The sequence below is a fragment of the Hyperolius riggenbachi genome, chromosome 10 (genome assembly GCF_040937935.1).
Source record: "Hyperolius riggenbachi isolate aHypRig1 chromosome 10, aHypRig1.pri, whole genome shotgun sequence".
Taxonomy (NCBI): Eukaryota; Metazoa; Chordata; class Amphibia; order Anura; family Hyperoliidae; genus Hyperolius; species Hyperolius riggenbachi.
In genome coordinates this window covers 153,340,624-153,354,326 of record NC_090655.1, presented here as the reverse complement: position 1 = coordinate 153,354,326, position 13,703 = coordinate 153,340,624, and positions in this window count along the sequence as shown.

Here is a 13,703-nt window from a genome sequence, read left to right as displayed (position 1 = left end):
AGAAGCTTTCCAGAGGCGCCAATAGAATAAAAGTCACTTAAACGAGCTTAAAACCGATGGGGCGGTGGTGGGCCTATCCCATCCATGCAGACAAAGCAAACAAAGGAAGGACTGTGGCATCAACAGTCAAACAACAATTTATTTATACTCCACAGTAAAAATAGGCAACGCGTTTCACGGGCTCAATCCCGCTTCATCAGGCCAATCAAAAAGGAGCATACAGCTTAACAGCATCAAAACCACACTGAGCGCCTGAGCAGACAGAGGCGCTCAGTGTGGTTTTGATGCTGTTAAGCTGTATGCTCCTTTTTGATTGGCCTGATGAAGCGGGATTGAGCCTGCCTATTTTTACTATGGAGTATAAATAAATTGTTGTTTGACTGTTGATGCCACAATCCTTCCTTTGTTTGCTTTGTCTGCATGGATGGGATAGGCCCACCACTGCCTCTCATCCGCTCTGCTGCAGTTACTTATTTCGCCTTGCACCCATCGAGAAAGGAAAATAATTCCGAAACGCCGACGTCTGGGTAAACAAGTTGAGGGTGTCAGCACCTCATCTCACACTGTTTGTTGAACTGTTTATGCTCATCTTCAGATTGGGACTTTGTTCCTGGACTTCACTACAGGGGACTGGGTTCTCCTTGGGACTCATTTTGGCTAGATGATATGAGTTACAGATAGTCTCCAGTTTTTGGACTGTGTCCTCATGAGTTAAATACTGTTGTTTATGCATTTCTCTAGTCAAATCGTGAGTTATCCTATGTACTGTATGTTTTGTATGTAAATTTTTTGTATGCACTTTCTCATTGGTACTGAGATTTCAGACCAGTTCATGATATTTCTAATATATAGATTGTAAATACACTTTTTCAAAGCATTTAAATTGGCTTGGTGTGCGTGTCTCCTTGTTAATTACTTGGTGTCTATTTATTGACACAGCACCCTGTTAATATTGAGATATATATGCATATTTCCTTTATAGGTGTGCAAAACCTAATATATTGTGTATGGATAGGCCCACCACTGCCCCATCGGTTTTAAGCTCGTTTAAGTGACTTTTATTCTATTGGCGCCTCTGGAAAGCTTCTACATATTGCTAAGTCCACCCTAGGTGGAGGGTTGTACCCATCTTCTTCCATCTACAGAGAGCGACTTTTAATCCTGAGTGGGGTCAGGTTAATCTCCCCACCTGCCTTCACAGTGGTTGCCTAATGATAACCCTGGTTTGTGAGTATTAAACTGTTATATTACTCATTATTAATTATCATCTATACAATATCACACTATTGGGCTCTTGGTGTCCCCCCTCCCTTTACAGTAGGCAAGGTGTTCTTTTCTTCATAGGCCTTGTACTTCCTCCTCCAAACATAGTGTTGATCCATGGGCCCAAACAGTTCTAATTTTGTTACATCAGTCCACAGAACACTATCCCAAAACTTTTGTAGTAGTGTTCTTTGGATTGATGAAACAAAATTAGATGAATGGTCAGAATCGCCACCATTAACATTGCCAAAATGAACAGGTTTTTGTGACCCTAGGCTATGACCTCTTTGGCCTAGGGGCCAGTAACTCACCAGTCATGATCCCACTAAGAGTCCCTACAATGCTAGAAAATTTGCCACTGCTGAGCTATCATCCTTTGAAAAGTTTTGGTATTATTGAAAATGAAATAGGGAGCCCAATGAAAGCCAATGACAGAATTCAGCACTTTTACACCCCTATAACTCTGGTTGGTTATCACCCGCTGACTTTAGCAGTTAATAGCAACGGCCCCTTACATCCTAGCAACACAGGATATGTTAAAAAGATAGCAGGAAACAATATTTAAAGGACTTCCAAGGCCACAAATGGGAAAAAATTAAATACCTTTTCATGGGGCGTGGCTTGCTAATGGCCGCGTGAGGACGCTTTTACTGAGAGCTCCCGCAACCCTGACTCCATAACGGCTCCACACAGCTCCAACCTGAACCAAACTCGCTAATGGGCAGCAGCAAAAAGAAGGGAAGCAAAGCTAAAAAGATTAAGCCGTCTCACTCCCAGATCAGACGGTTCCTTCGCCCGCTCGAAAGGAGACTTCAAGAACAGGAGGCCGACACCATGGCGGAGGCGCCAAGCGGATCCACAGAAAGAAGCCCTCGAGCCACTGACAAAAGACCTCCTCCCCATGATCCCGACGAGGGCCTCCATTGCTCCGCTCCCTCTCCAGGTAGCGAAGACCAGATGCTAGCACACCCCGGCTCTGCAGAAACATCCTCCCGCAAGACGAACCGCTGCGCACCAGGCTCCCAAAATGGCCGCGGGGGAGCAAAGACGCCCAAGCTCACCCCGCAGAGCTCTCCGAAAAGCGCACAGACACCAACCAACAATAGTCATACTAATGACGAACCAGGTTCTAACACCCACAGCTTAGCCTCATCCCCGGGCAGTGTGAAAGGGAGCCGACTGCAGAACGCGGGAGGACACCAGAAACAAGGTACGAGCCCTGCACACTCGCAGCACATGCAGAACACTACTAGTAATGGCACCACAGGCGCCTCCACACCTCACCATTCCCCATGGGCACCAAATCATACCCTGCCCTCATCATTCTCCCCTACTTCTGATGGAGCCGAATCCTATATCGAAGTAGACTTACATGAATACATCAGATCTCTGCCGACCAAGCAGGATCTCGAGAACTGCGTTACTCGCATAATGGAGAACTATAAGCAAGAGATGGTGGAATTTCGCCATGATTTCAGCCATGTGACAAAGAGGGTGGAAGATGTAGAGAAGCAACAAGAGGACACTAACACTAACCTAAAAAACCAGCAAACCACTATAAATGCACACTCTGGGCACATCTCGGCCCTATACATGAAAATTGATGACTTGGAAAATCGTCAAAGGCGAAATAACATTCGCATCAGAGGTGTTCCTGAGTCCACCCGTGCACCCGACATAATGGCTACAGCTGAGGCCGTCTTTAATATTTTCCTAGGCGCACCAGCTGGAAACAAAATTGAAATAGACAGAGCACATAGGACGGCAGGGCCCACAAGTACCGACCCAACCAGACCTCGAGATATTGTGTGCAGGGTCCACTATTTTAAAGAAAAAGCAGCAATCATGCAGGCCGCACGCACGAAGGGGGAAATAGACTTTGATGGCGCGAAAATACATCTTCTACCTGATCTCTCAAGTTTAACCTTACAGTTGCGGAAAGCCATTAAACCTCTGCTTGAAGTCCTCAGAGACCGGGACATTCCATATCGCTGGGGTTATCCCTTTTCTGTACATATAAGCAAAGAGGGTAAATCCATCACCTTTAACTCTCCCCAGGATTTACAAAAAGTTAGAGATACTTTTGATCTACCTGAAATAGAGCTTGAAGAGTGGCCAATCCAAACAACAACCCTGGCCATGCCACAGAGGGAGAAATGGAAGAGAGTCCCAAATAGAAATAGATCGCAAAGATCTAACTTCAATCGCTGAATTTCTGTTACTCTTCTGTACTGTGCTGCCGCACCATTATACTATGTAATTTCTGTCAGTGGGTCAAATGTCAACCTCAATACTATAAAACGTCACCCCCATTTTGACCCCCCCAGGTCATAGAACTGCGAGAATCAGAATGTCGCACGTCCTAATGACTTGGGGTACAAACTATGGTTCTGGTTCTTTTTCTTTTTTACAGTAATATGATGGCACTCCAGGGGTAGGGACTGTAGCAATTGGGACTACGAATCATTTCAGCCTATAAGCTTATACCAGTTCACACTATCAGTCACTTCCCCACCCATTGACGTGGTATCAAACAAATCTGATGCCTCTGTACCGATATGAGACTCCAGTCTCCCTTATAGTCATAACTGATAATCTGCTTCGGCCGAGGCAAGAAGTGGAAATCCTGACTGGTTTCAAGTAAATAACATAACGATCAAACAGTTTGAGGCTTTTCTGAGAAACTGAGACATGGACCATCCATACTCAGGATATTATAAGATCCCACAAGGATTCAGTGTCCTTCCCCCTGGATACGCCATATGTTTGGTTCTCTTTATACTGTTATAACTCAAACAAAAGCTGTTTGAGATTGCATGTGTTAAAGATTAGTCAGGGCTTGTTGGGAGTCTCTGCTCCCGGTGTTATGCTTCCACCTCCCACCAAATCGTACACCGCACGGGTGCTGCTTGCAACACCTGTGTGGTGTTCTCTGAAGTTTACTTCACTACAATTCAGGACGATCTTTCGCCTGATTTTTCTGTTGATAGTTAAATGTTGTATTTTTTTCTGCCATAGGCACTCAATGGTTACTTCTCTTCTCCCCCCCCCCCCCCTCCAAACTGGCGCCAGCACCCCTTGGTATATCTCAAGAAAACACCTCCTACTACCATTACTATCAAAATACTACGACCCAAATCCCTTACGGAAAACATAAATGGATAGATGTCCGATTTCTTCTTACAACGTTAAGGGCTTTAATTCTCCTACTAAAAGAGCACAAGTTCTCCATCATATGCACAAACTTAAAACCTCCATATTGTTTCTGCAAGAAACGCATTTTAAAGAAGGATACATTCCTACATTCAAAACAAGATATTACAACAGATGGTATCATAGTACCAGCCCCCTTAATAAGGCCAAAGGGGTTTCAATAGGGTTCCACAAAAATCTAAATATCTAAATTTTAAAGGAACTCTCTGACTCGCAGGGAAGGTACCTCTTTCTTATAATACAAATAAATGAAATTAAATACACCTTAGCAAACCTGTACCTCCCTAACTCAAACCAAGGACGAACACTCTCATCCTACCTATCCAAATTAACTTTGCCGAAGGCTGTATTGTACTAGGCGGCGACTTCAACCTCTGTTTTAATCCCATACTTGACTCCTCCTCACAACGCTCTTCTCTCCCAAAATCTACCATCTTAGACCTAAAAACTAAACTAAACTCTCTTCGCCTGGTGGACGCCTGGAGGATCCTCAACCCCGCAGAGAAGGACTATTCATTCTTCTCCTCGGTTCACCATACCCATAGCCGAATTGACTATATTTTCATTTCCCAAAAGCTTCTAGAAGAGGATATCCAGGCGTCTATAGGCAACAGAATTTGGTCCGACCACTCTCCCATTTTTTGCTCATTCTCCACAAGCAAGCGACCTAGTCCCCAAACCCAGTGGAGACTAAACGATAACCTGTTAAAAGACCCCACATGCGTCGCAGACATCAAAAAATCTATTGAAAATTTCTATCTTGATCACTCATCTGATGAAACCCCCGACACGATTAAATGGGAAACCTTAAAATGCGTCCTCAGAGGAGTATTTATCTCCCATGGCGCCAGACTCAAAAAAGAGCGGTCTGCTCAAATTAACCACCTTCTTAAAGACATCAACACACTAGAACAAGAACTTAAGGATAGCTACACTCCCGCAAAAGACCTCCAACTGTCCAACACCCGTAATTCACTATTAGCCATTCTGGATCAACAAACACTATCGGCCAGAGAGAGACTTCACAGCACTCTCTTCCATCAAGGTGGGAAGTGTGGCACCCTCCTAGCTAAATATTTACATCCCAACCCTTCCTCCACAAACATATTCTCCATCAGGGACCCTAAAGGCCAAACCAAACATAAGACTTCTGAAATAGCCAAAGAATTCCACACCTACTACTCCTCCCTATATAACATCAAAGGCAAATATCATAATATGGAACAGGCCCGTCTAAAAGAGAAAATATCAGAATATATCAACTCCACTCCCCTTCCTACACTACCCACAGAAGCCCTCCAGGCTCTAGACGAAGAATTCACTGAGGATGACTTGACCACCGGTATAAGAGCTCTAAAAAAGGGGAAAAGCCCCGGACCAGATGGGCTCACAGGCCCCTTCTATAAACAATTTGGCTCCCTATTATCCCCAATCCTACTTAAAACCTTTAACTCCATCGACGAGTCTCATACCTTCACGCCACAAACATCAACCGCCCATATCACTGTAATACCCAAACCAGATAAAGACTGTAATAGCTGTGCTAATTACAGACCCATATAGTTGATTAACATCGATTTAAAGCTTTTTGCCAAGCTATTAGCTGACAGACTGAAACCCCTGCTTCCAGAAGTCATCCACACAGACCAATCGGGGTTCGTTATGGGTAGAGAAGCCAGGGACAACACCCTAAAAACAGTCTCTTTAATTCACTATGCTAAAAAAAAAACTCCCCTCTTTGTGTCATGTCAGTTGATGCTGAGAAGGCATTCGACAGGGTCCACTGGCTCTTCCTTGAGCTATCATTGGAGCAACTGGGATTGAGAGCAAACTGTAAAAATAAAATTATGTCCCTATATAAGAACCCTAGCGCAAAAATTAAAATAAATGGGACCCTGTCGGATGCCTTCCAAATAGCAAATGAAACAAGACAGGGATGCCCCCTTTCCCCTCTACTCTATGTGATCTGCATGGAACACTTAGCCATCGCACTTAGACAAAACTCTTCGATCCAAGGATTACGCATAAATAGTCAGCACTATAAACTCTCCCTGTTTGCAGACGACCTCCTACTATATATCTCCAACCCAAACATTGCGCTCCCCAATGTCCTAACTGAACTAGAAAAGTTTGGGTGTGTCAGCAATTTCAAAATTAATATCAGCAAGACAGAAATTCTTAATGTTAACCTACCCACACGCACGGTAAATAATCTTCAAAGCTCATTCACATTTCGTTGGCAACTCAATCACATTAAATACCTAGGTGTACTCATCTCTAATGATCCCTCACAGCTCTTCCACCTTAATTACCCCAAATTAGTAATTAAACTCCAACAAGAATTAGACAACTGGTCCAAGCTCAAACTCTCCTGGTCCAGCCGAATTAATGTAATTAAAATGGACACCCTACCCAAAATTCTCTACACCCTACAAGCCTTACCCATCAATCTTCCCGCTATATATCTTAAAAAACTCCAATCCTTAATGCTAAATTTTATCTGGCAGTGGAAAACACATAGGACAAAATTCAAAATTCTCACCAGACCTAAGTCTGAAGGTGGTATGGGCCTGCCAGACATAAAAGCTTACTACAATGCGGTAATACTTACCCACATCTTAAACTGGTTCCAAGACAGGACAAGTAAACAATGGGTCTCCCTTGAAACAGACCTATCCCACTTAGACCCCAGAGCCCTACTATGGACTCCACAAACTACTAAGTTGGACACAGAAAATTTGGCCTATTGGTCAATAATTGTCATTAAACGATGGTTCGAACTCAGAGAGGGCCTGAAGCTATCTACTGAACACAGCCCACTTATGTCACTACTAGACAATCCTCTTCTGGCTGTGGGTGTCGGGGAGCGCTCCATACTGGGTTGGGACCGAACTTTCTGGCCCCAACTCAGACACATTATAGCAGGGGGCAAACTCATCTCCAAAGATAGCCTGGGCAACCGTGAGGCTCCTCCACACATTGGTTGGCTACAACTCTCAAACTTTTACAAATTCCTGACAGCTAGGACCAATATACATAGAAACTTAACCCCCTTTGAGCGCCTCTGCACATCATCTAAGTCTCTAGAACACAAAGTCTCTCTTATCTACACTCACCTTGTATGCGCCAACAGCGAAAAGGACCTCCTGAAACTAACAGATGCCTGGGACAGTGATCTGGGCCAGCCCCTGCCTGCAGAGGATTGGGAAAAATATTCAATTTAACCCACAAATCCTCAGTTTCCCTAAACTTCCAGGAAAGAAATTTCAAAATATATGCAAGATGGTTCCGGACCCCAGTCCAGGTAGCCAAATTCAATAAAGATTCCTCAAACCTATGCTGGAGGTGCTCACAGGCAATTGGTACATACTTCCACATGTGGTGGACCTGTCCCTTAATTCAGATATTCTGGGAAAAGGTTTTTAAAATCCACCAACACCTCTACTGCACATCTCTGCCCCTAAAGGCCTCGACAGCGTTACTTACTTTACTCCCTGGGAGATCGTCCACTATTAAAAAATCCTTAACTCCTCAACTACTGATTTCAGCCAGACTACTAATAGCCAGGTACTGGAAATCCACCACAATCCCAACCATCGCAGAACTGTTTAAGGAACTCAACAATATTATGCGTATGGAGGATTTATATACACCTGTACAAGATAGCGCAGAGGCCTTTACCAGGAGATGGGCAGTGTGGATAGACTTCAGGGACTCTGAAGGGGGATTGACCTTCATTTCCTCTTAACCAGAGTGTGATACTAGATTAGGACTCTACCATATGTAGTAAGGAGATCTCCCTAACTTTGACAGTATGGCTCTAGGCGCTTCCACCCCCCCCCCTCCTCCCCCCCCCCCCCCCCCCTAACCTTGCCCTTCCATTCCTATGCCCTCCTTTTTTTTTTTTTTTTGCTATTCTTCCCTTTCAGGAGCATCGGCCTACGCAATAAGGATGATTAACATAAGCATTATTGGGTATAGACTTTTTAGTGACCTGCAATTCATGCTAGAGCAATCATCTAGGACCCACTGTTCCCAGTGTCTGGGGACACATACCTCTAAGTATCAATCACACGGACTACCTATGTAAGGTCACCCTTACTTGCTCATCACAGCATAAAGAGACTCATCATCTTCTATCTTTGAGAAATGTTAATTTGTATGTTTCTATCACACTACTGTAACCACAGTGAATCTGATGCTCCAAACTTTTTCTCTGTTTTACTGTCTTGTTATTTGTTAAAAAACTTGAATAAAAACTTATTTGAGAAAAAATACCTTTTCATAATCCAGATCCATGGAGGACGTCATCCTCGTCCTCCCGTTAATTCCGCCATGGCTCCCGCAGTAATACCGGCCCCGGTCGGGTCCCGACCCTCTGAAACGGGTCGGGTTCTCATTCCCCCCTCGAAAGGGCTGCCAGATTGCCGCGGCTGTGCAGTCCGCATAGACGCGATTGTGGCTGCGCAGCTCTAGGACCTCCTCCCGATGCGTCCGATGTATGTACGCATATTGATGATGTGGCGGGAGGAGGCCCTAGAGCTGCACATCAGCAATCGCGTTTACGCGGACTGCGCAGCCGCGGCAATCTGTGGTGGCCATATTGAATGGGTAATGAGAACCCGACCCGTTCGGAGGGGTCGGGACCTGACAGGGGCCAGTATTACTGCGGGAGCCATGGCTGAATGAACGGGAGGGCGTGGATGGCGTCCTCCTTGGATCTGGATTATGAAAAGGTATTTAACTTTTTTCACATTTGTGGCCTCGGATGTCCTTTAAAAAAAAAATTATTTTTATGTGTTGAGTGTGGGAAATCTGAAAAAAAAATGGCGTGGAATTCCCCCTCCCGAGCCTCTGTAACTCCTTGTCCCCCATGCAGGCTGGGATAGCCAGAATGCGGAGCCCCGGCCGACTGGGGCTTCACACCCTGAGCTATACCAGCCCGCGTGGTCCATGGCATGGGGGCTCCAGGGGGGGAGGGGCGGCCAAGCCTTCCCCCTCCCCCCCAGAGCCCTTGTCCAATCCATGGACAAGGGGCTCTTCCCCACCTCCGGTGCCCCAGAAGGAGGTGGGGCGACGACTCCCTGGGGGGGTTCATGGTGGCATCTGGGAGTCCCCTTTAAGAAGGGGGCCCCAGATGCCCACCCCCCTCCCAGGAGAAATGAGTATAGGGGTACAAAGTACCCCTTACCCATCTCCACAAAGGGTTAAATGAAATAAAAACACAACCATGAGAAAAGTATTTTATTATTCTAAATTAACCATAAATACCTGTACCTTTAAAAAAAAATTCCCACGCCAATATCCTCGATAAACGATCCAACGAATACAGTATCCTCTTATCGTGTGATCTTCAATTAAGTTGATTGAAGATCTCCGATGCCCCCCACATAGCAGAGAATGCGTCCTTTGGGACGCATAGCTGTCAGCTCCCGCTGTGTCTCCCCACCTGCCTTCACCTGTCACCCTCACCTAGGCTGGCACCTGGTGCACCCATGGGTGCACCGGGTGACAGGTGAAGGTAGGTGGGGAGAGACGGCAGGAGCCGGCAGCTATACGTCCTGCACAGGATGCATTCTCTGCTATACTAACGGTTCATGAATCATCCGGTTCTTTTTAATGAATCAGTTCTTTTTTAATGAATCTACTCTTTTTTCTTTGAAACTTTAAAATCGATTTTCTCAAAAACTATAAGGTCTTTTTGAAAAAATGTTTCCTCTTGTTCCCACTGTTCTATTTAACATTCCCAGCAATTTTGGTGTTTCTAGCTTTTAAAGGGGCTTTGCTATTAACCGCTAAAGTCGGCGGGCGTTTAATTTTCCCACGGTCAGAAAGAGATCTTTAAAATCAATTTTCTCAAAAACTATGTAGTCTTTTTGAAAAATTTTTCCCCTCTTGTAGTCACTGAAAAAACTCAGGTGTTAGACACCTTGAAACAGCTTTTCCATCACTTTTGTGGCCAGCATAAATGTTTCTAGTTTTCAAAGTTCGCCTCCCCATTGAAGTCTATTGCGGTTCACAAAAGTTCCTGCAAACCAAACTTTTTGTGGAGGTTCGCGAACCAAAAATTGGAGGTTCGGGCCATCTCTAATGGTTATACACGTCAATACAAAACATCCTGTGAACAGTATTGACATGCATACACATCAATACTCTCCTGCGCTGTATACTAGACCCTTGCTTGACACATTTTGGCAAGTTACAGGGGGAAAAAAAGTTATGAAAATTAATTGGATCACTTTTGCACAGAAATCCTGGGAAATTGAACGCTAGGGAGGTTAATGGTGCCCATACATGGTACAATTATTTTTAATAGATCAATTTGTTTGATAATTCCATTAGAGCCAATATAAATATTTTTCCAATATGTCCAATCAGATTTTTATTGAAAAATACAGAATAATAGTTGGTTTTTCTTGATAAAAAAAAGATTCTTTTTGATTTGATCATTTTAGTCGAATAAAAAGGGGTAACATTGAACGTTTTTATTGTACCGTGTATGGCACCATAATGCATATTTGCACCTCACTGTCACTGAAGCTGACTAATATTATCACTGGCTGCTGAACACATCAGATGTACTTGTAGAGAGGTAATTAGTTAGCAAATAAGAGTAGTTCAGTTCTCTGCTTCTCCACTAGATACAGCAGAAACATTTATGCCTTATTTACATAGTGTAATGATCAGTGGTGTATCTGATAAACAGAGCGAGCTCTATCAGCACAATAGTCAGTACGTTATTGAAGTGTGATCACACGTGTTTGGTTGCACAATATATACAGTAAGTGATAGCCCTTGATGACGGGGGCTATCACTAACTGAGAACGTGGTCGTACAGGCAATGTCATGCACAGATCGGGCAATAAAGGTACAAAGTCGAGAGGCCAACTCAAAGTCAGTAATCAGGCAATAGTCTGCAACAGATCAGATTGGCAGAGGTACCGAATTGTAGAGCAAAGAATAGTCAGAAGAACAGGCAAAAGGTCATACACAGTAATAATCAATATAATATAATATGTTTTTCCTGAGCTAAGTGTGAATCCCCGGGGTCCTGCCGGATCAAGCACATACGGATCTGACTAAGGTCTGAGAGCTTTCACTGCGAAGTTTCAGCAACAACAGACAAAGAGCAAATGATCCACACATCCTTAAATACAAACAGCAATTCACCGAGCCACCCCGAAGGCTCAGCCAATCAGAAGGCGGCCTGACGTCAGCCGACCTCTGGGTCAGCTGACACGTCTCCGTAGCCCATAAAGATGCTGGTGTTGCGCGCGCGCCAGCCACCTTCTATGAAGTATTGACAGACCGGACCTCCCAGGGACCACTGGGAGGCCCGGAGACACCGCAGCGGTGACAACCGCGACGTCAGACGCGGAAGCGGCGGTCGCGCCGCCATCCGCATTGGAGGTAATTTCACTACTTCTGACACATAGTGTATACAGTTCCAGCTCAGTCTGACAATTCTGCCTGGTAAAAGCAGGCTTATCAATTAACAGCTACATTAACTGTAAAGCATGAATTTTAACCCTTGAAAACCATTTAGATGGTTTTAGCTGTTACGTTTATGCTGCTTTAATGCTTTAGACTTTAGATTAAATTGTATGACAATACCACTTTAAGGAGTGAGATACCAGCGTATGTAGAGGGTTGCAGGCATGCTCCTGTGCCTCCTATAGGGGAGGGAGACACCGAGAGCCTGATATGGTGTAGTATGTACTGGAAGGTTAAGGTGAAGGTATACACTGTAAGAATAATACTCACAAATCTGGGTTACCTTCCAGGTAACCACTATTTAGGCAGGTGGGGAGATTAGACCTGTCCCCACTCAGGATTAAGAAGTCGCTCTCCGTAGATAGGAAAAAAATGGGCCAAATCCCCTCCACCAGGGGTGGACACAACTTGTAAGCAAGGTTACAGAGGCGCCAGTAATATAAAATAAGTTAAAAATAGGGAGGCCATTGGTGGACTTACCTCCCCAATACCTCCCCAATGCAGACACAAGAAAATGTTGAACTTTCAACACAAAAAAAAAATTATTTACATACTCCAATTGATTGCAACGCATTTCGCGGGCTCAACCTTCTTCTTCAGACTATAGACAGGAGCAGTGGTGCTCATCCGGATTGCCATTTGAAGAGACTGTTGGAACCATTTTAAGCCATTTTCAGGGCACTTCCGGTTTTCTATCCGGATATCCGAATCCAGATGAATATTGGGTTTGGATATTCGAATTTACTCGGATACCAAAAAGTTCGGATTCGGATATCCGATTCGGATCCAGATATCTGGGTATCCGGATCCGGATCAATTCGAATTTTGAAAAGGGGTATCCGAGCAGCACTAGACAGGAGTAATACACAGTGGGACAAGAGAAACGAAGCAACTAAATGTCCTGATACAATATGTTCTCACTATATTTCCAAACATTAAAAACATTTTTATGAGACATTCTTTGATAAACATGCCAGTGTATTATTATATGGATTTTGATCTGGATTGTGATGAGGTAATAAATTAAAATGCTATATAAGGGAATACATTAACCTAAATTAGCATGAAACAGGGATAACCTATAACAATAGTGATGGAGCCTATAAGCTAAGTGACTGATGGAAGACCTGAACAAGCATCAGTTCAAACCTGGGCATATATTATAAGTACTAGTGTCATGTTGAGAAAGGGTGTATTCGCATAGTGGGGTGCAGGATATTGCAGCAATATAAGATAGTCAGTGTACAATAAGAATCAGTGCTGGGTGTAGTTTTATTCTTACCTTGTAGTCAGGTTCAGTCAGCTTAGCGCCTCTATGCCGAGCTGCAGTTTTCCTGCTCTTAATATAGTGTGGTTGATAGATCAATTGCCCCCAATTAGCCTATTGGAGGTGTTCTTCCGTGTGATCTCCAAAACTTGCGCCGGGTCTTTGTTGTGTAAGCAGGTGGTGCATTCAATGTCGCTCGCCTGCGTAGTGTCTATTGGATGTCAGTTTCTGTGTGGGCAATCTTGGCTGGGCAGTTGCGCCCGTTGCCGGTTCGCACATGCGCCTGCCGGCCGGAAGTAGTTCCGCCGCCATCTTTGTATAGGGATTGTGCGCCAGTGTTACCAGGCGCTATGAAATTTAAAAACAATAATTTTTTGACACAGTGGCCTGATAAATTATACTGTTGGCAAGGTTGGGGAGACTCACTTATCACATTAAGGTGGCTGCTACTGCAAAACAGTAGCAC